At 47.4% G+C, this 20280-nt stretch overlaps 1 protein-coding gene across 3 annotated transcripts in view; it reads right to left on the minus strand.

Moving 5' to 3' along the window:
- Positions 1–20280, minus strand: part of DDR2 (discoidin domain receptor tyrosine kinase 2) — a 1082289-nt gene that overhangs the window by 113927 nt on the left and 948082 nt on the right. The gene's annotated exons all lie outside the window — the stretch shown is intronic.

A 20280-nucleotide genomic window follows, 5' to 3' on the forward strand; every position in this document is an offset into this window, starting at 1 on the left:
CTACTACTCCCATCGTTTCCCTAATTGCCCGGATCCGAGTGCCCCACGGCCCAGGGGGCGAGTCAGATACATCTAAATAAAATGGGAATGGTTGGTGATATCAACTTCCTGTTTGTGGCACATTAGTGTGTGGGAGGGGGAAAACATTTCCAGATGGGTGGTGACCATGGCAGCCATTTTGAAGTCAGCTTTTTGGAACCAACTTTATTTTTTTCAATGGGAAGAGGGTCATGTGACACATCAAACATTGAGAATTTCATAAGAAAAACAATGGTGCGCTTGGTCTTAACATAACTTTATTCTTTCATGAGTTATTTACAAGTTTCTCTTTGTTTAACCCCTTTAAAGCCCATGACGTACTAATACATGTCTGTGCCCTGGGATTTAAGAGCCTGACCCGTATTAGTACGTCATCGCGATCGTGCGCGCACACAGGCTGTGCGGGCGCGATTGCCGCCGGGTGTCAGCTGATTGTCACAGCTGACACCCGGTACTATGTGCAGGGAGCGGTCCTGCACCTCTCCCGGCACATTTACCCCCGCAATGCTGCGATTGAAGTTGATAACAGCATTGCGGTGGCAAGGGGAGGTGATCGGTATACTCACTTCCTCTTCCGGCCTCCAGCGCTGTCTGCCGCGGCTTCCCGGGTGTTGCCATGATGACCCGATGTCGTCATGACAACATCCGGGTCACCAGACAGCAGTAAGATTGTTTGGACATGCGCAGTGCATTTCCAAACTATCTTCTCCCTGTCCAGCGCTGACTGCCTGCATGGCACAGGGATGGTGCTGCATTCCTGTGCCATGCAGGCAATCAGAATAAAAAAAGTGAAAGTCCCATAGTGGGACAAAGTAAAAAAGTAAAAAAACTCCCAGAAAGAGAAAAAAAAAATAAAAAAAATAATCCACTAAAAATAAAAATATAATGTACCCATCAATAAATATTATTATGAAAAAAAAATAAAATAAAATAAAAGTACACATATTTGGTATCGCCGCGTCCATAATGACCTGGCTTATAAAACTGTTTCACTAGTTAACTAGAGATGAGCGTTGTTCTACTCGAACTGTTCGCCAATCTCAAATTCGAGCTGTTTTGGGCGGTGTTCGAGCCGGTCGGCGAACACGAACAATTTGAGAAAAATTCGGCTGTTCGAGGTTATGTTCGATAACTGTTCGTGCACCAAAATCATAACTGGATTTTTTCTCAGTAATGATGAAAATTAATGTTAATACGCAGTTTGAGTGTACAGCGGGGCGGGGGGAGGGGCAGGGGATGGATCTCTGCAGGAACAATGAAGATCTCCATTTTTTTTTCTCTTTCCCGCATTTGCAGTGGGGAGGTGCAATCTGTCAGCCTATCAGCAGCGCACACACGGAGCGAAGTGCTTTTTTTCACACAAGCAAGGGCATGTGTGATTGGCAGTGTATGTCACATGTCCTTGCCCTATAAGACCAAGCCATTTTCCCCGTCGCCACCATTTTCTCACTGCTGCAGCTGCGTGTTAGACGGCACCGCTGTTGCTGTGTGCGCTATACCTTGTTAATTTCAAGCCAATTTTCGCACAAATATACAGATAGCTTGGGAGTAGGGAATAGTTGTGATTGCAGTCCTTTTAAGGACTAGGTTACAGCATTTCCTACGACTTTTATCAGGCAGGTCTGTGCTCTTAAATAGATAGATTGTGGGAGTAAAGACTAATTGTAATTGGAGTCCTTTTCAGGACTAGGTTACATCAGTTCCTATCAGTTTTTGCCAGGCAGGTCTGTGCCAGTGCTGTGCAAGTTTTTTTCACAGCATTTGGCTGAATCTAGCAAAGCTAATCCTTTTTGGCCTATTGCAGAGTGTGTTAGTCAGTGGAGTAGCCTATCTGTGTTGCAAGATATACCACCTGTGTATAGAATACCAATTTTTTTACTGCACCTAGTGAAGTAAAATCTTTTGGGCATAGCATCATTCTATTAGTCCATCTATACTGACCTCCATCAGGTTGCAAACTGAATATAATTTTTTTCTGCATCTAGCTCTGAAAAAATATTTGGGCTTCTAGCAGTGTGTGGGACTTGGTCTATTAGTCCATCTATACTGACCTCCATCAGGTTGCAAATTAAAAATAATTTTTTTCTTCATTTAGCTCTGAAAAAATATTTGGGCTTCTAGCAGTGTGTGGGACTTGTTCTATTAGTCCTTCTATACTGACCTCCAGCAGGTTGCAAATTGAATATAATTTTTTTCTGCATCTAGCTCTGAAAAAATATTTGGGCTTCTAGCGGTGTGTGGGACTTGGTCTATTAGTCCATCTATACTGACCTCCATCAGGTTGCAAATTAAAAATAATTTTTTTCTGCATCTAGCTCTGAAAAAATATTTGGGCTTCTAGCAGTGTGTGGGACTTGGTCTATTAGTCCATCTATACTGACCTCCATCAGGTTGCAAATTAAAAATAATTTTTTTCTTCATTTATCTCTGAAAAAATATTTGGGCTTCTAGCAGCGTGTGGGACTTGTTCTATTAGTCCATCTATACTGACCTCCATCAGGTTGCAAATTAAAAATAATTTTTTTCTGCATCTAGCTCTGAAAAAATATTTGGGCTTCTAGCAGTGTGTGGGACTTGGTCTATTAGTCCATCTATACTGACCTCCATCAGGTTGCAAATTAAAAATAATTTTTTTCTGCATCTAGCTCTGAAAAAATATTTGGGCTTCTAGCAGTGTGTGGGACTTGGTCTATTAGTCCATCTATACTGACCTCCATCAGGTTGCAAATTGAATAAAAAAATTTTCTGCATCTAGCTCTGAAAAAATATTTGGGCTTCTAGCGGTGTGTGGGACTTGGTCTATTTGTCCATCTATACTGACCTCCATCAGGTTGCAAATTAAAAATAATTTTTTTCTGCATCTAGCTCTGAAAAAATATTTGGGCTTCTAGCGGTGTGTGGGACTTGGTCTATTAGTCCATCTATACTGACCTCCATCAGGTTGCAAATTAAAAATAATTTTTTTCTGCATCTAGCTCTGAAAAAATATTTGGGCTTCTAGCAGTGTGTGGGACTTGGTCTATTAGTCCATCTATACTGACCTCCATCAGGTTGCAAATTGAATAAAAAAAATTTCTGCATCTAGCTCTGAAAAAATATTTGGGCTTCTAGCGGTGTGTGGGACTTGGTCTATTAGTCCATCTATACTGACCTCCATCAGGTTGCAAATTAAAAATAATTTTTTTCTGCATCTAACCCAGCCAATAGTTTTGGCCTAATACCACAGTTTGGCCACTCAGCTCTGCTCGGTTACCATCCATTGTTTTTTTGTGCAAACAACTCCAGAGTTGTGAATTAGTTAACCACCAAAATGAGTGGAAAAAGGCCTGCTGCTGGTGGAAAGGGGAATAGGCGTGTTGGGAAGGGGAAAAAAGGTTGTGTCCGTGGGGTAGGTGCAGAAGAAAGACCATCTTCCAGCCAAACTAAAATGTCTACTTCTTTTAGCGGACAATGTGATAAGATCCCTTTCTTACGGCCACGCCAATCGCTACAAATTCCAGATGAGGCACAAAAACAGCAGGTGCTTCAACGGATATCAAGTGCTCCTTTAAGTGGGCTCTCCTCCACATCAACTTCAACATCACAAATACTCCAGTCCTCAAAGGTGTCACCCAAATCGCACTTGCTTCCTCACAGCTCCCAAATCTCCAGCTGCCCGTCTGAGTATGAGGTAGAACAGATGGTTGAGTCTGCAGAGCTGTTTACTCATACTATAGCCTGGGAATCAGAGGTCGACTCCAGCGCTTCTGTGAATCCAGACGAGGAAATGATCTGCACTGATGCCCAGAATCTTTATGAGTCGGATCCAGGACCAGACGCAGAAGGTTCTGACTATAATGTAGACCCTCATTCCCAAACTGTAACTCCTGTTGGTGGAGACAATGAGGAAGACGATGATAAGACTCAAATACCTGATTGGAGCGACAACTTTAGTTTTTTGTCAGGGCAGGAACAGGTTGGCTCTGAGGACGACGGGTGTGATAACGCACAGGGTGATGATGATGAGGTCGGAGATCCCACTTACTGTCAACCCACAGTCAGCCAAGAGATGAGGTCAGCAGAGGAGGTGGAGGAAGATGCTAGTGACGACGAGGTCAGGTTGCGCCTTCCTGGACAGAGACGTAGTACTGGAAGCACGTCAACAACTGCATCCTCAAACACAACTCTGCCTCTCACCACAAGTCTTGGTGGCTCTTCAGGTCGCATGGGTGCTAAGCCTTGCATAGCCTGGGCATTTTTTCAGATCGATAAAGATGACCCAACTCGTGTTATCTGTAACATTTGTCAGCAAAAGCTAAGTAGAGGCCAAAAAATACATAGTTTGAGTACTTCATGCATGAACCGGCACATGGACATGAAGCATAAGTTGCAGTGGGAAGCTCAGTGTGCTACAATGCGGTCTAGCCGGCCGGGCCAACCACCGTCTGCCATATCTTGTGCATCCGCGGCCTCTTCATCCTCTGTGACTGGGGGGACAGCAGTCACACCTGTTTTGGGGCGCAGACCTGCCACCTCTTTACCCGCAACAGCCAGCGTGATTGGCAGGTCATCATTTTCTTTGGAGGTGGTAACACCAGCTGGTCTTGAGCGCTGTCCGACATCGATAGCACCACCTTTGGATCAAGGCAACCTAACATGTCCGCCTGCATCTTCCTCACAGACCGGCAGTTTGCCGGGGACACCCTTATCAACCCCGTCTAAGCACAATAGCCAGCTCTCGGTCCCTCAGATGTGGACAAGTAAAAGACCATTTCCTCCTAGCCATGAGAAAGCTAAGAGGTTGAATTTCACCATCTGCAAGCTCTTGGCTACAGAAATGCTGCCTTTCCGCCTGGTGGACACAGAGGATTTTCGAGACCTTATGTCCGTCGCAGTGCCCCAGTACCAGATGCCCAGTCGGCACTACTTCTCAAAGAAAGGTGTGCCTGCGCTCCACCAGCATGTCGCACACAACATCACCGCTTCTTTGAGAAACTCTGTGTGTGACAGGGTGCATTTCACCACAGACACTTGGACGAGTAGGCATGGACAGGGGCGTTACATGTCGCTGACTGGGCACTGGGTAACTATGGTGACAGCAGGACAAGGGGCTGCTGTCCAAGTCTTGCCGTCCCCACGAGTTGTGCGTCAATCCTCTTTATGTCATTTTTCCTCCACTGCTTCTGCCTCCTCAACCTCCTCTCGGTCTTCCACCTGCACCCAAAGCCTGTCTGGTCATGCCACAAACTTTCTAACTGCGCAGAAGGGATCCTGCAGACCTCCTTACTATGCTGGCAGTAGGGCTCAACGTCATCAGGCGGTTTTTACATTGAAATGTCTGGGAAATGTGAGTCACACAGCTGAGGAGTTGTGGTCAGCTCTGGAGAACCAATTTCATGAATGGTTGTCTCCACTGGACCTGAAACCAGGGAAGGCCGTGTGCGATAATGCTGCAAACCTGGGTGCGGCCCTTCGCCGGGGCAATGTCACACACGTGCCTTGTATGGCTCACGTGTTGAACCTGGTTGTCCAGCAATTTTTAGCCCACTATCCCAGACTAGATAGCCTTCTGCAGAGGGCACGGTCGCTGTGTGCTCACTTCCGCCGTTCGCATCCCGCAGCTCAGCGACTTACATCTCTACAGAAGTCGTTGGGCCTGCCACTTCACCGGCTAAAATGCGATGTGCCTACCCGGTGGAATTCAACTCTGCACATGTTGCAGCGACTGTGGCAGCACCGAAAAGCCCTGGTGCAATACGTTCTGACGTATAGCCTGGGCCAAAGAGATTCAGAGGTGGAGCAAATCACGCTGGAGGAGTGGTCTCAGATCAGGGACCTATGCACCCTTCTGCACAGTTTTGAAATGGCGACGAAGATGTTTAGTGCTGACGATGCCATTATCAGCATGACTATTCCAGTGATTTACATGCTGGAGCACATGTTAAACAGAATTCGGAGTCAGGTGGTGGCACAAGAGGAGGTGGAGGAAGTAGAGGAGGAGGAGTTGTATGCGGAAGGGCTAACATCTGCAAGGTCCAGACGGTCGGCAGCACCAGGGCGGCAGGCATGTGAGGGTGGGGGAGATGATTTTACCAGGGCGCATGGTAGCAGCCAAACTAGTGAGGAAGGTGCAGGAGCCCAGGAAGAAGTGGAGGACGAACTGATGGAAGACTCATCAGATGAGGGAGACCTTGATCACATTTCTGTTGTGCGAGGTTGGGGGGAGAGGACAGAGGAAGGAAGCATGATTGTTACCTCGCCACCAACACAACAGGGACTTGGTGCTCCTGGATGCGCAACACACATGAGTGCCTTCTTGCTGCACTACCTGCAACATGACCCTCGAATTGTGAGAATTAGAAATAATCCTGACTACTGGGTTGCCACACTGTTAGATCCCCGGTACAAAAGTAAATTTGCAGAAATTATTCCTGCCATAGAAAGGGATGCACGCATGCAGGAGTATCAGCAGAGACTGTTGCAGAATCTTACATGTGCTTTTCCACAAAATACCAGTGGTGCACGTAGTGAATCTCACAGTTCCAACTTGCCAACCGTGGGACCGTCAAGTGTTCAGCACTCAAACCGTAACAGAACCACAGTATCTGCTGGTAACATCAATTTTGCGGAATCATTTCACCACTTTTTTAGCCCATCCTTTGCAAGGCCACAGGAGACAAGAAGTCTGACACATAGTCAACGCCTAGAGACGATGGTACAGGAGTATCTCCAAGTAAACATTGAAGCCACGACTGTGTCACTGGACCCTTGCTCTTTTTGGGCTTCCAATCTGGATAAATGGCCGGAGCTAGCCACTTACGCCTTGGAGATCTTGTCATGCCCCGCAGCCAGCGTTCTGTCTGAACGTGTGTTCAGCGCTGCTGGTGGTGTGCTGACAGATAAGCGCACGCGGCTCTCCACTGATAATGTAGACAGACTCACGTTCATAAAGATGAACAAATCATGGATCCGAAACGACTTTTCTACCCCTGTGTCATCCTGGGGAGAGTAAAAGCTTGATGATTGGTTAAAATCACCCTACCAACCGTTTTAAGCTTTCAAATTACTAATCATGTTTATCTGTATCTTGACTGGAAAATAATTTGGGCTTTGTAGCAGTGTGCAGCACTGATCCTATTAGGCCATCTATAATAAGCTTCACCAGATTTAAAATTAAAAATAATTTTTAGCTGCATCTAGCCCGGAAAATAATTTTGGGGCTCCGAGATGCGCAAGACACATAAGTGCCTTCTTGCTGCACTACCTGCAGCATGACCCTCATATTGTCAGAATTCGAAGTAATCATGACTACTGGGTTGCCACACTCTTAGATCCCCCAAACTTTTCGATCAACCTTTTCATTTTAATAAAGACCAAAAAAATGGTCATTTTTGAAATTATAAGCATTAGCAGGTTGTTAGAAACTGAAATCAAACAGTTTTCAACTCAAAACTTTATTCTAGGTGATGTTACATTTTCACATAGGACCCCTTGTTCGAAAGGAGCTTCTGAACTCTCTCGTCCATTGAATTTGTCAGGTTTTGGATGGTTTCTGCTTCAATTGTTTTGCATGAGGACAGAATACCCTCCCAGAGCTGTTGCTTAGATGTGAACTGCCTCCCGCCATCATAGACACTCCTTTTAATGATGCTCCAAAGGTTCTGAATGGGGTAGAGGTCAGGGGAGCATGGGGGTCACACCATAAGTTTGTCCCCTTTTATGCCCATATCAGCCAGAGATGCAGTTGTTTTATGTGCAGCATGAGATGGTGCATTATCATGCAGAAAAATGATCTTGCTGTGAAATACACGGTTCTTCTTCTTGAACCATGGCAGGAAGTGCTGTTTGAGAAAATCCACATACATTATGGAGTTCATCTTTAGCGCCTTCAGGGATCCTAAAGGGGCCGACAATCTCTCTCCCCATGATTCCAGCCCAAAACATTACTCCACCTCCTCCTTGTTGGCGCTGTAGCCGTGTTTGCGTGGGGTGTCCATCAACCAGCCATCCTCCACTCCATTCATCTGGACCATCGAGCGCTGCACGGCACTCATCCGTGAACAAAACAGTTTTGAAATCAGTCTTCATGTAATGTTTGGCCCACTGGAGCCATTTCTGCTTGTGTGAAGTGGATAGAGGAGGTCGACAGGATGGCATATGCACAGCTGCAAACCTCTGAAGGACCCTGCATCTTGTTGTTCGGGGGACGTTGGAGGCACAAGCAGCTTCAAAAACTTGTCTGCTGCTATGACAAGGCTTTTTTGCCGCTGCTGTTTCAACCTGACGTAATTGCCTGTAGGAAAGAGTCCTCAATTTGCCCTTATCAGCACGCACACGTGTGTACTGTGAATCAGCTACATACTTCTTGATTGCCAAGACACTTCATCCTGATCATTGCACAATGTTGATTGTAGTCATGCCTTGACCTAAACACTCCACAATTTGTTGCTTCTCAGCAGCCGACACATCCTTTTTCTTTCCCATTTTGGCAGAAAATGTAGGCTGCTTAATAATGTGAGAGAGCCTTCTTAAGTAGTCTTGCCTTTCATTGGACACACCTGCCAAACTAATTAGCACAGGTGTCTGCAATTGCTTACAGTGATATAAAGAGCCCTGACACACATCACCATCAATGAGTTTAACTGACAAACAAACAAATTCTTCCCTTATCACTCCTAAACACTTTTTGCATAATAATTTGGAACGCGGTGTACATGTGCTTTTCCACAAAACACCAGTGGTTCACGTAGTGAATCTTACAGTTCTAACTTGCCAACCGTGGTCTGTATGGAATTGTTCAATAAAGGGCCCAAAATTAAGATAACATAGATGGGAGAGGTCTCTATGAATAGGAATTCCTAAGTATTTGATACCCTGTGAGGGCCAGGCAAAGGGAAAGTTGGACTGGATGGAATCCTATATGGATTTAGGGAGGGAGACATCGAGGGCCTCAGACTTCGCTGCATTGATTTTAAAATTTTACCATGTAACAAAGTGATCTATTTCAGCCATAACAGCAGGGATGGATATATGTGATTGAGTGATATATACTAGGACATCATCAGCAAATAGAGAGCACTTGTACTCGGTGCCTCCCACCTCAATCCACCTAATATTGGGGTTATGGCGAATTGATGAGAGCAGGTGCTCCGTCACTAGGATGTATAAGAGAGGGGACAGAGGACATCCCTGCCTTGTCCCATTGGTGATTGTGAAAGGTGATGAAAATGTTCTGACGCACCCCCTGGGCCTTGGGACACCCGGAGCCGGACCCTTTTTGGTGGATGCTGGTGGTTGTAGTCTTCGTGGCGGCGATCCGGTTCCGTGGCTCAGGGCGGTCAATCCAGTGGCGGAACTATTTATGTGGTTTTGATGTTTAAATGTCCGACTACGCCACCCGTGGATTGCGGTCAGAGTGAACCGCCGCTACAGGGCAGACCGCTAAGGCTGGTGTTGTGGGTGCAGCAGAGCGTAGCATAACTCCCCACGGGAGGAGCATAGCCTCAGGGCAGTGTATGCGGAGGATGGGGGTGATGGTGCAGGGCAGCAGCAGTAACGACACGGAGTCAGTGATGCAGTTCAGGGCCTTTACTCACAGTTCTTATTATCCAGACCACGTCTGCAGGTAACGGCTGCCCATGTCGTACTGTGCTCACCAGGTGAGGGGCTCAGACAACTCCCAGATAACTTTGGAGCGCTTCACAGGACCCCCTTTGTGTGTTCTTTGTCTGGCCTTTCTTACCAACACTTCTGTCCGGCTGCCTCGGGCCTCCTCTTGGTAAACTTGGCGCCAGTTTCCCTGACCCTATGTGGTGCCTTCCTAGCGGGTGGAGCAAGGGGCTGCGCCACATAAAATGTCAGAGCCTCCGGTTTCTAGCTGAGGGTCGTTTCCTGCCTCCACTAGTTCGGGGACCGGTCTCCCCCTTTGGCCTGACCCCTCCACGCAGGTGGATTCGGGCGTGCGGTGGCGACTCGCCCGTCCGCACCCCTGGGATCCCTTCATTCCTCGTTCCTGGAGCCTTCTCCGCTCCTCTTCCTTCCTTCTCCCTCTTGCAGGCCTGGGCCTCTGTTACTAGGCCCGCCTCCGGAGCAGAGCTCATGCAGAGCCCCTGCTCCCTGCCACTTCTGCTCAGACTTCTCTGCACTGAACTAAGATGGTGCCCACCTTTTATACTCCCTTCTCAATGCACCCAGGAACTGCTTCCTCCCTGCTCCTGCACTGCAGGGTTCCCCTTCCTCAGTGTTCCCTCCCCCCACTCCAGCCAGGGACAGGGACTGTCGTGCCCATCTCAGGGGCATATTGGTCGCCCTGCCCCACGGCAATGTGGTGTAATGCATGCAGGTGTCGGGTCCTGATCCACACTCCATCCTTATCTGAGAGTGAGATATCACACCTCTGGGTGAGGTGCAATACGTCTGTAGCAACCGAGCCCTCGGTGCTACAGTTCCATTTATCTTCAGCCTAGGTGACGTATTGTGATACAGGGCCGTGATTTTGGCTATAAAAGGGTCCCCTAGACCCCTACCCCAAGCTTTTTAAGAGAATCATATATGGCGTGCCAGGAGACTCTATGGAATGCTTTCTCAGCATCCAACGAGAGTATCTACTTACAAATTTTTAACTGCATCTAGCCCAGGAAATACTTTGTGCCTAGTAGCAGTGTCTGCTAGTCAGCGGATTATCCCGGCTGTTAAGCAAGCTACACCACCTGTAGTTTGGACACTTAATTTTTTCAAAGGAAATGCTTCGGGACCACGGGATACTTAGTGAAGAGCATCAGGAGGCACCCCAAGGCATAGGGGCTGGGACTGGCACTAGGATGCCTTGCGGTGGACAGCAGAGCTCGATCCTTATAAAAGCTTTTTAACTGCAGCAGCTTTAGTGGACGCTACTGGAGCTGGAATTACGCGGCTGCTGGCATGAGACTTGCCCTCCAATAGATCCTTGTAAATGGATTTAAAGTGTATTCATTCAAATTAGAGGGACAATTTAAATTAAAAAGCTTAGAGCTGCCTCCACCACAGGGGGGCTCTCTCGACCCACCAGCGGACAGGCACCAGTATTGGGAGAGGGGGGCTGGCCGTCAGGGTTCACCGCGGCTCTGGCACAAACCCGGCGACACGGAGGTGGCACGGGCAGGAGCGGACTGGCCGTCTCGGCTTCTCACTTTTTGGATTTTAGAAGGGCATGACATGCCTATATCTGTGTCTCCCCCTCCTTTTACTCCTCCACCTCTTTTCTTTTCGCATGACTATATGTACTTGTCACTTTTCCATGTGTTAGTTGTGTCTTCTGAGCAGTTTGTCAGCTTTTGGACACCTTTGAAGGTGTTTTCTATGTGTTTCTATGTGTTTTTGTTTGCCTGCCATTGGTTTTAACGGTGTTCGAAGGTGTTCGACGAACAGTTCGACGAACAGTTCGGCGAACACACGGGTGTTCAACGAACCGAACCGAAGTCGAACACTACGGGGGTGGCTCAACACTATAGTTAACCCCTTCAGTGAACACGGTAAAAAACAAACAAAAAAAAACCAAAAACAATGCTTTATCATAATACCGCCAAACAAAAAATGTAATAACATGCGATCAAAAAGATGAATATAAATAAAAATGGTATCGCTGAAAACGTCATATCATCCCGCAAAAAACAAGCTGCCATACAGCTCGATCATCTGAAAAATCAAAAAGTTCCAGCTCTCAGAATAAAGCAATGCAAAAAAAATATTTTTTCTATAAAATAGCTTTTATTGTGTAAAAGCGCCAAAACATAAAAAACGATATGAATGTGGTACCGCTGTAAACATACTGACCCGAAGAATAAAGCTACCTTATCAATTTTACCACACCCGGAGCAGAATAAAAAAATGTTAAAAAAAGCACAATTCCTGAATTGTTGGTTTTGTTTATTCTGCCTCCCAAAAGCTGGAATAGAAAGCGATCAAAAAATGTCACATGACTGAAAATGGAACCAATAAAAACGTCAACTCCTCCCGCAAAAAACAAGCCATCACATGACTCTGATGGCCAAAATATGGTGATGCAAAAACTAGATTTTACAAAATATGTGTCTTTTAGTGTGTGACAGCTGTCAATAATAAAAACCCGATATTATTCTGGTATCGCTGTATTCGCACCGACCCGAAAATTAAAGTAATCTCATCACTTATACCGCACGAGGAACGGCGTAAAAAATAAACGCTAGTGCTGGGGTTGGGGTTGTGCTAATGTTAGGGTTGGGTTTTTTTTTTTTTTCAAAAGTAAAAAAAAAAAATATATAAAAAAGATGACGATATGGCAACTAGTGTTGAACGCAAGTGCTCGCTACTTGAGTTTGCATCGGGTGCTCGGGTATGCACTGAGCATCGCGGGTGCTCGAGTCTCCGCCCCATATGCTTCGCGGGCAAAAAAACCTCGCGGGGATTGTCTGCCATGCACGAGCGATCCCCGCATGTTTTTTTTGGGGTGTCTAATAACCGTGAAACAGGCGGGCGGGGATTCGAGCATTTCACTTGAGTACCTGTGATACACGGTGCATACCTGAGTGCCCGATGCAGACTCAAGTAGCGAGTACTTGCGCTCAAGAGTAATGACAACTTATTCAATATGATGACCTAATGTTATCAAATTCTGTGTCGTACCTCTGGGTTCAAAATGTTCACTATACCCCTTAATAAAATCCTTGAGGGGTATAGTTTCCAAAATGGGGTGGGGGAGCTCTACTGTTTAGGCACATCAGAGGCTCTCCAAACGCGACATGGTGTCCGCTAACAAATTGAATGGAAAATTGGCTCAAATTGTTAGCGGACACCATGTTGCGTTTGGAGAGCCCCTGTGTGCCTAAACATTGGAGCTCCCCCACAAGTGACCCCATTTTGGAAACTAGACCACCCAAGGAACCTATCTAGATGCATAGTGAGCACTTGGAACCCCCAGGTGCTTCACAAATTGATTCGTAAAAATGAAAAAGTGTTTTTTTTCCACTTTTTCTTTGTCATTAACATGCAAACCACCCTCGGGGGTAAGGGGGTTAAAGCCATTGACATGTCGCAGAGGTTAACACATGAGGAGCAAATAGAAATTGTCTTGATGTCTGGTGAATGCAGTACCTGGGTCATTGCAGCAGATCTCAATGCAAGAAACCGTACGAGACCACCCATCTACCATGCTACAGTTAGCAAACTGCTTGCCAAATTTCGTGAAACAGGTTCAGTATTGGATTTGCAAAAATGTGGATGCAAGAAAACTGTCACTAATGAAGAAACATCAGTGGCTGTCCTAGCTTCATTCAGCAAGAGCCCACAGCATAGCACTCGCCGCATGTCACTGGAGAGTGGCATCAGTCGAACATCCCTTCGGTGGTGTGAGGAAGTGACTGGGATCAGATACGAGGGACATTATATATCCCCCAGAATGTGTACAGAGACCTGTTAAATCCATTGGAATGCATTGCAGTCACAGACACAGCTGCGGCTGCAATGCAGGAATGAAGGTGAGCATTGACCTGGTCAGGCTATCTGGCTAAGGTCGATTAGTAAAACCAGGCAGGGCCTTCATTTCTTGGAGGAGGCTACAAGAAGGCAGAGGGGCGGCCTCCTTCCTCCAACCCGGGTTTTCCAGTGGCTCTTGCCACAGGTCTTTTAAAAACCCTGTATTAAAGATTAGTGTTGTTCAGTGTTAGGACCTGCTAGGAGCATAGCAGGAAAGCTCGGCGGGCCTGTGTGTAGCTGAACCCATGCCTGGGAAGGCTCTGCACCTATCAGGCTCTGAGCGGCCCGGCGCAGCCATTTCCCACGGCAACCGTTGTTTATGGACTTATGTTAACACGGCTGCGAACCAGAGGACTTTGTTTACCAGTGAGTTGCTGAATAAAAGCTGTTTATGTTGGACTTGCTTGGGTCACTGTCTCAGTTACTGCACGGTGTGAACACCGCCGCCTTACAGCTTGGTGGAGAATAAGGGCATTGTGACTGAGGCAAACCCCACCAGCAGCTGCATGACCACAATCCGGTCTGCCACCTTTCAGTCCAAGCCCGTGGACAAAATGGAGGAGCTGTTAAGACAATTGATCCTCACGCAGCGGCAGCAGCAGGAGCTGATTATGCAGCAGCTCACAGCTCTGCAAGAGATGCCGATGGCACCAGCTCTGGACCATCGAGAGGCCCGGTACAAGGTTCGCTCAGCGTTGAGGAAGATGGGACCGGAGGACGACGTGGAAGCCTTCCTTACCATCTATGAATGCACAGCAGAGCGGGAAAACCTACCCGCCAGCCAGTGGGCAGAAGTGGTGGCTCCGTTTTTGGTCGGCGATGCCCAGAAGGCCTACTTCGACCTCAGTCAGGAGGACGCCCAGGACTACCAGAGGCTCAAAGGTGAGATCCTTGCCCGACTGGGGGTCAATACATACGTAAGGTCTCAGCGCGTATTTTCATGGGCTTTTGTGGAGACTCGACATTGACTCCAGCCAGATGGTGGAGAGGGTGGAGGTCGACCGGCTGGTGAGGACTCTGCCGGCCGCTCTCCAACGTTGCGTGGGGCAAGGGGACCCCGGCACCCTTGACCAGGTGGTCAGCCTGATCGAGTGGTACGTGGCCACTCAGGATTTTATATGGGACTCTGCCCCCTCGCGGCTGTCACGCCAAACCCTGCCAACCCAGGAACTGGGAAAGGGGTTGAATACCTCTGCTGAGGACAGTCAACACCGTAACCGTGCTGAAGGGGTACCCCGGAGTGAGAGTGTCAGGAGACCGGTTCCCTCCCAAACGGTTACAAGATCTAACAGTGCTTCCACCATTAGGTGCTGGCGGTGTCAGGGGCCGGGACATGTGGTTGCTAACTGCCCCCTGACTACGGAGCCCATGGACTGTGGGTATAACTGCTGGGTCTCACTGTACACTCAAACCATCTGCACTGCGAGTGCCGACCCCCCCAGACAGTGAACCCTAACTGTGCCAGGTACTGGTTAATGGGTACCCAAAGGAGGCCCTCTTAGACTCGGGGAGCCTAGTGACTTTGGTACATGGGTCGCTGGTGGCAGGAGACAACCCCAGTGGATGGACAGTCGGGGTTGTGTGTATCCATGGGGACCTCATAGAATACCCAACCGCGGAGGTAGTTTTGTCCACACCATATGGGGACACGAAATATGAGGTGTGGGTGTTAAAAACTCTTCTCTATGGGACTGTGTTGGGAAGAGACTTGCCCCAATTCTGGACTCTGTGGAAAAGCAAAAAACACTCTTTACCCCGGTAAAATTTATTACGGGCGTTGTACGCAAAGAATCCAAGTCAGGGGTACCTGCCGTAGGGGTGTCCAACCTAGGGACAGAGTGTGACCCTGATAGGTTTACCCTAGAGGTGCTGGCAGGAGAGGTCGAGGAGGCCCCATCGATCCCCGAGCTGGAAGTGTCCCGGGGGACGTTTGGGACAGCTCAGATACAGGATCCCACCATGACTCTGGCACAGGAAAGGGTGTTAGAGGTAAATGGTGTAGCCCAACAGCCCGGTGCAGATACTGTGCTTCCACGCATGTTGGTCAACGGTGAGTTGCTCTACAGGGTAGACAAAATCAGGGACAAGGTCGTGGAACAGTTAGTGGTACCTCAGTCGTACCGTCGGGCGGTTCTGGAGATGGCACACACACACACACACACCTGCTGGGTGGACACTTAAGGGTTAAAAAGACACAAGAGCGTATCTTGCAGCTGTTCTTTTGGACGGGGATTTACGTGGAGGTCCAAAAGTACTGCGAATCCTGCCACGAATGTCAGCTGACCACACCCACCACAAGTTTCCGTAGCCCATTGGTACCTCTGCCAGTGATAGAAGTACCTTGTGAACGGATTGCAATGAACTTGGTAGGGCCCATTGTAAAATCTGCTCGTGGCCACCAACATATACTGGTGGTCGTCGACTATGTCACCCGGTACCCAGAGGCTATACCGCTACGCCACACCTTGGCGAAACTGATTGCACGGGAGCTGTTTGCCATGTTCTGTTGCCTTGGGCTACCTAAGGAGATCCTGACGGATCAAAGGACCCCTTTTATGATGTCCAAGGTGATGAGGGAACTGTGCAAACTGCTAAAAATAAAACAAATTGCGCACCTCGGCGTACCACCCTCAAACCGACGGGCTAGTAGAATGGCTCAATAAAACCCTCAAGTCCATGTTAAAAAAGGTGGTTTCTAAGGACGAAAGGGATTGGGACATGTCGCTACCCTATTTGATGTTCGCCGTCCGTGAGGTATCCCAGGCCTTCACAGGGTTCACTCCCTTTGAGTTATTGTACGGCAGACACCCTAGGGGTCTGTTGAACGTAGCCAAAGAGACGTGGGAACAAGAGCCGACTCCACATAGGAGTATAATTGAACATGTGACTAGTATGCAGGACCGGATCGCGGCGGTCATGCCCATCGTGAAACAACATGTTAGATGCCCAGGCAGTACAGAGGCGCACATATAATAAAAGAGCCACGGTCAGGTCTTTTAACAAGAGGGATCGGGTGTTAATACTTGTACCCACAGCCGAGAGTAAGCTCATGGCCAAGTGGCTAAGGCCATATAAAGTTCGAGAAAAGATACGGGAGGTAAATTACTGGGTGTATCAGCCCGGAAGGAGGAAACCTGAGCAGTTTTATCATGTAAACCTGCTAAAACCTTGGAAAGATCGAGAGTATTTAGTTACAGACGTCACTTCAGGCATGCCGCCAGAGAGTTTTCTACCTTCAGCCAGGGATGCATCCGTGGGAGATGTCAGGATAAGTGATGCTCTCACTAAACAGCAGCGACGGGAGGCTCGCTCGCTGGTGCAGCAGAATACCGAAGTGTTCTCAGAGCTACCGGGTAGGACTACGGTTCTCCAACATGACATTGTGACCGAACCTGGGGTAAGGGTACGAATGAGACTGTAACGGGTACCCAAAGCCTGGATGCAAGCCATCAAGGCTGAGGTAAAACAAATGCTCCAGTTAGGCGTCATCGAGGAATCACGGAGTGAGTGGGCTAGCCCCATCGTATTGACCCCGAAACCAGACGGATCGCTACGCTTCTGTAACGATTTCCAGAAATTAAATGACCGTTATCCAATGCCCATGGTGGATGAGCTGAGTGAGAGACTGGGCAGGCCCAGTACTTTACCACACTCGATCTCACCAAGGGTTACTGGCAGGTACCTCTCACGAAATCGGCAAAGGAAAAGACCGCCTTCATAACTCCGGAGGGTCTATATCACTATGTGGTCTTACCTTTTGGGTTACATGGGGCCCCAGCGACATTCCAGAGGCTGATGAACATAGTGCTCAAGCCCCATCAGGAGTACACGTCAGCGTATCTAGATGATATCATCATCTTTAGCACCGACTGGCATACGCACCTATCCCAGGTACAAGCGGTGGTGGATTCTCTCAGAGCCACGGGGTTAACGGCAAACCCCAAAAAATGTGCAATAGGGCTAGAGGAAGCCCGATATTTGGGGTATGTGATTGGCCGAGGAGTTATTAAGCCCCAAATCAATAAACTTGAGGTCATTAAAAACTGGTCTAAACCAACAAGTACAAAACAGGTGAGGGCGTTCCTGGGCATCCTTGGGTATTACCGCCGGTTTATACCTAATTTTGCTGGGAAAACGGCAGCCCTGACCAATCTCTTGAAAGGAAAATAAATAAATAAATAATAATAGGTAATGGTTCGGTTGAACCCGCAGGCAGAAGAAGCATTTCAGTCCATGAAGTTGGCCTTGTGTGGACAGCCAGTCCTCATCAGCCCCAACTTCAAGGAAACCTTCATTGTACAGACCAATGCCTCGGAGGTAGGCCTAGGGGCGGTATTGTCACAAAAAGTGAATGGTGAAGAGCACCCGGTCACCTACTTGAGTAGGAAGCTTACCCCGGCGGAGAAAAACTATAGAGTGGTAGAGAAGGAGTGTTTGGCTATTAAGTGGGCCTTAGAATCGCTACATTATTATTTGCTCGGGCGTCAGTTCCGCTTGGTGATGGACCACTCACCCTTGGTATGGATGAAGAATGCCAAGGAGAGGAATGCGCTTGTCACCTGGTGGTTTCTGTCACTGCAAAATTTCAGTTTCTCTGTAGAACATCGCGCTGGGAAGTCGCAGGCAAACACAGATGCCCTGTCCCGGGCACCCTGTATGGTGTCAAATGTTCAACCCCACAAGTTTGAACAGAGGGGGGGGGATATGTGAGGCAGTGACTGGGATCGTATACGAGGGACGTCATATATCCCCCCAGAATGTGTACAGAGACCTATTAAACCCATTGGAGTGCATTGCAGTCACAGACACAGCTGCGGCTGCAATGCAGGAATGAAGATGAGCATTGACCTGGTCTGGCTATCTGGCTAAGGCAGATAAAGTAAAACCCGGCAGGGCATTTATTTCTTTGAGGAGGCTACAGGTAGGCAGTGGGGCGGCCTCCTCCCTCCAACCCGGGTTTTCCAGTGGTTCTTGCCACAGGTCCTTTAAAAACCCTGCATTAAGGATTAGTGTTGATCAGTGTTGGGAACTCTGAGCAGCCCGGCACGGCCGTTTCCCACGGCAACCGTTGTTTATGGATTTATGTTAACCCGGCTGTGAACCGGAGGACTTTGTTTGCCAGTGAGTTGCTGAATAAAAGCAGTTTATGTTGGACTTGCTTGGGTCACTGCCTCAGTTACTGCATGGTGTGAACACCGCTGCCTTAAAGCGGATATTAGCTACTCACAAAAGGCACCTTTACAAAATCCAGCTGCTGCAGCATCTCAACGAGGATGACCCACATTGGCGCACTGAATTTGCAGAATGGGCAAAACAAAAATTGGAACAGGACCCTCAGTTTACACAGAACATTATGTTCAATGATGAGGCAAACTTTTTTGTGAAAGGTGAAGTTAACAAACAAAACCACTGCTGTTGGTCTGACACCAACCCACAGTGGATAGATCCCTCCAAGACTGTTGGAACACAAAAATTGATGGTATGGTGTGGTATATGGGGTATACAGATAGTGGGGCCATTCTTCATCAAAGGAAACCTCAATGCCACTGGATCTTTTCCAACAAGATGGTGCACCACCACATTATGGGTGTCAGGTCCGAGCATTCCTACATGAACATTTTCCTGGAAAGTGGATTGGTCATCGTGGGCTAGTTGAATGGCCACCAAGGTCTCCCGATCTGACCCCCTTAGACTTTTATCTTTGGGGTCATCTGAAGGCAATTGTCTATGCTGTGAAGATACAAGATGTGCAGCATCTAAAACAACGGATACTGGAAGCCTGTGCTAGCATTTCTTCTGCGGTGTTGCTATCAGTGTGTCAAGAGTGAGGGAAGAGGGTTGCATTGACAATCCAACACAATGGGCAGCACTTTGAACACATTTTATAAGTGGTCATAAACTTGTAAATAACTCATGAAAGAATAAAGTCACGTTAAAACCAAGCACACCATTGTTTTCTTATGAAATTCTCAATAAGTTTGATGCATCACATGACCCTTTTCCCTTTGAAAAAAATAAAGTTGGATCCAAAATGGCCGACTTCAAAAAATGGCCACCATGGTCACCTCCCATCTGGAAAAGTTTTCCCCCACCCATATACTAATGTGCCACAAACAGGAAGTTGATATCACCAACCATTCCCATTTTATTTAGGTGTATCCATATAAATGGCCCACCCTGTACTGACAACATGTATCCGAAATTCAGAGCTAAAAATGTTATATTTATTTGCAGAAAATGATAAAGAGTCAAAATACTAATAAAGAAACCGCGCTTTCAGACCTCAAAATACTCATGTTTTAACTGTGAAATCAATATTTGGCAATATTTGGTGGACTAACCATGATTTTAAATCACAGCTTTCATTCGTCTTGGCATGCTTTCCACCAGTCTTTCCATGCTTTCCAATAGAAAACTGTTCAGTAGTCTATTAATTTTTGCCAGAACTGTATATTCTGCACTTTCTACATATTTACAAGAGCAGCCTCTTCAACTATCTCCTGGGAGGCCACTATCAGTGGTGTATTTAACAATTGACTCACATAAAAAGAAAACCCAGCAATCTTTAATCTCAGAAAAGGAAGACTGTCTGTGGGATTTATTAAAACTACCCACAGAGCAGACTCCTTCTTAAATTGAGGCCAAATTCACATATTCTTGGTTTACAAATAATGATTTAAAATACTGACCAAATACGGAACATATGAACATGTCCTAATGCCGAGATTGCAAAAAACTCACACTGAGCTAAATCTTTGCTTAACCATAGTGATG

This window comes from Phyllobates terribilis, unplaced genomic scaffold (assembly GCF_046119375.1).
Source record: "Phyllobates terribilis strain yellow unplaced genomic scaffold, ASM4611937v1 Scaffold_8__6_contigs__length_399053987, whole genome shotgun sequence".
In the NCBI taxonomy this organism is placed as follows: Eukaryota; Metazoa; Chordata; class Amphibia; order Anura; family Dendrobatidae; genus Phyllobates; species Phyllobates terribilis.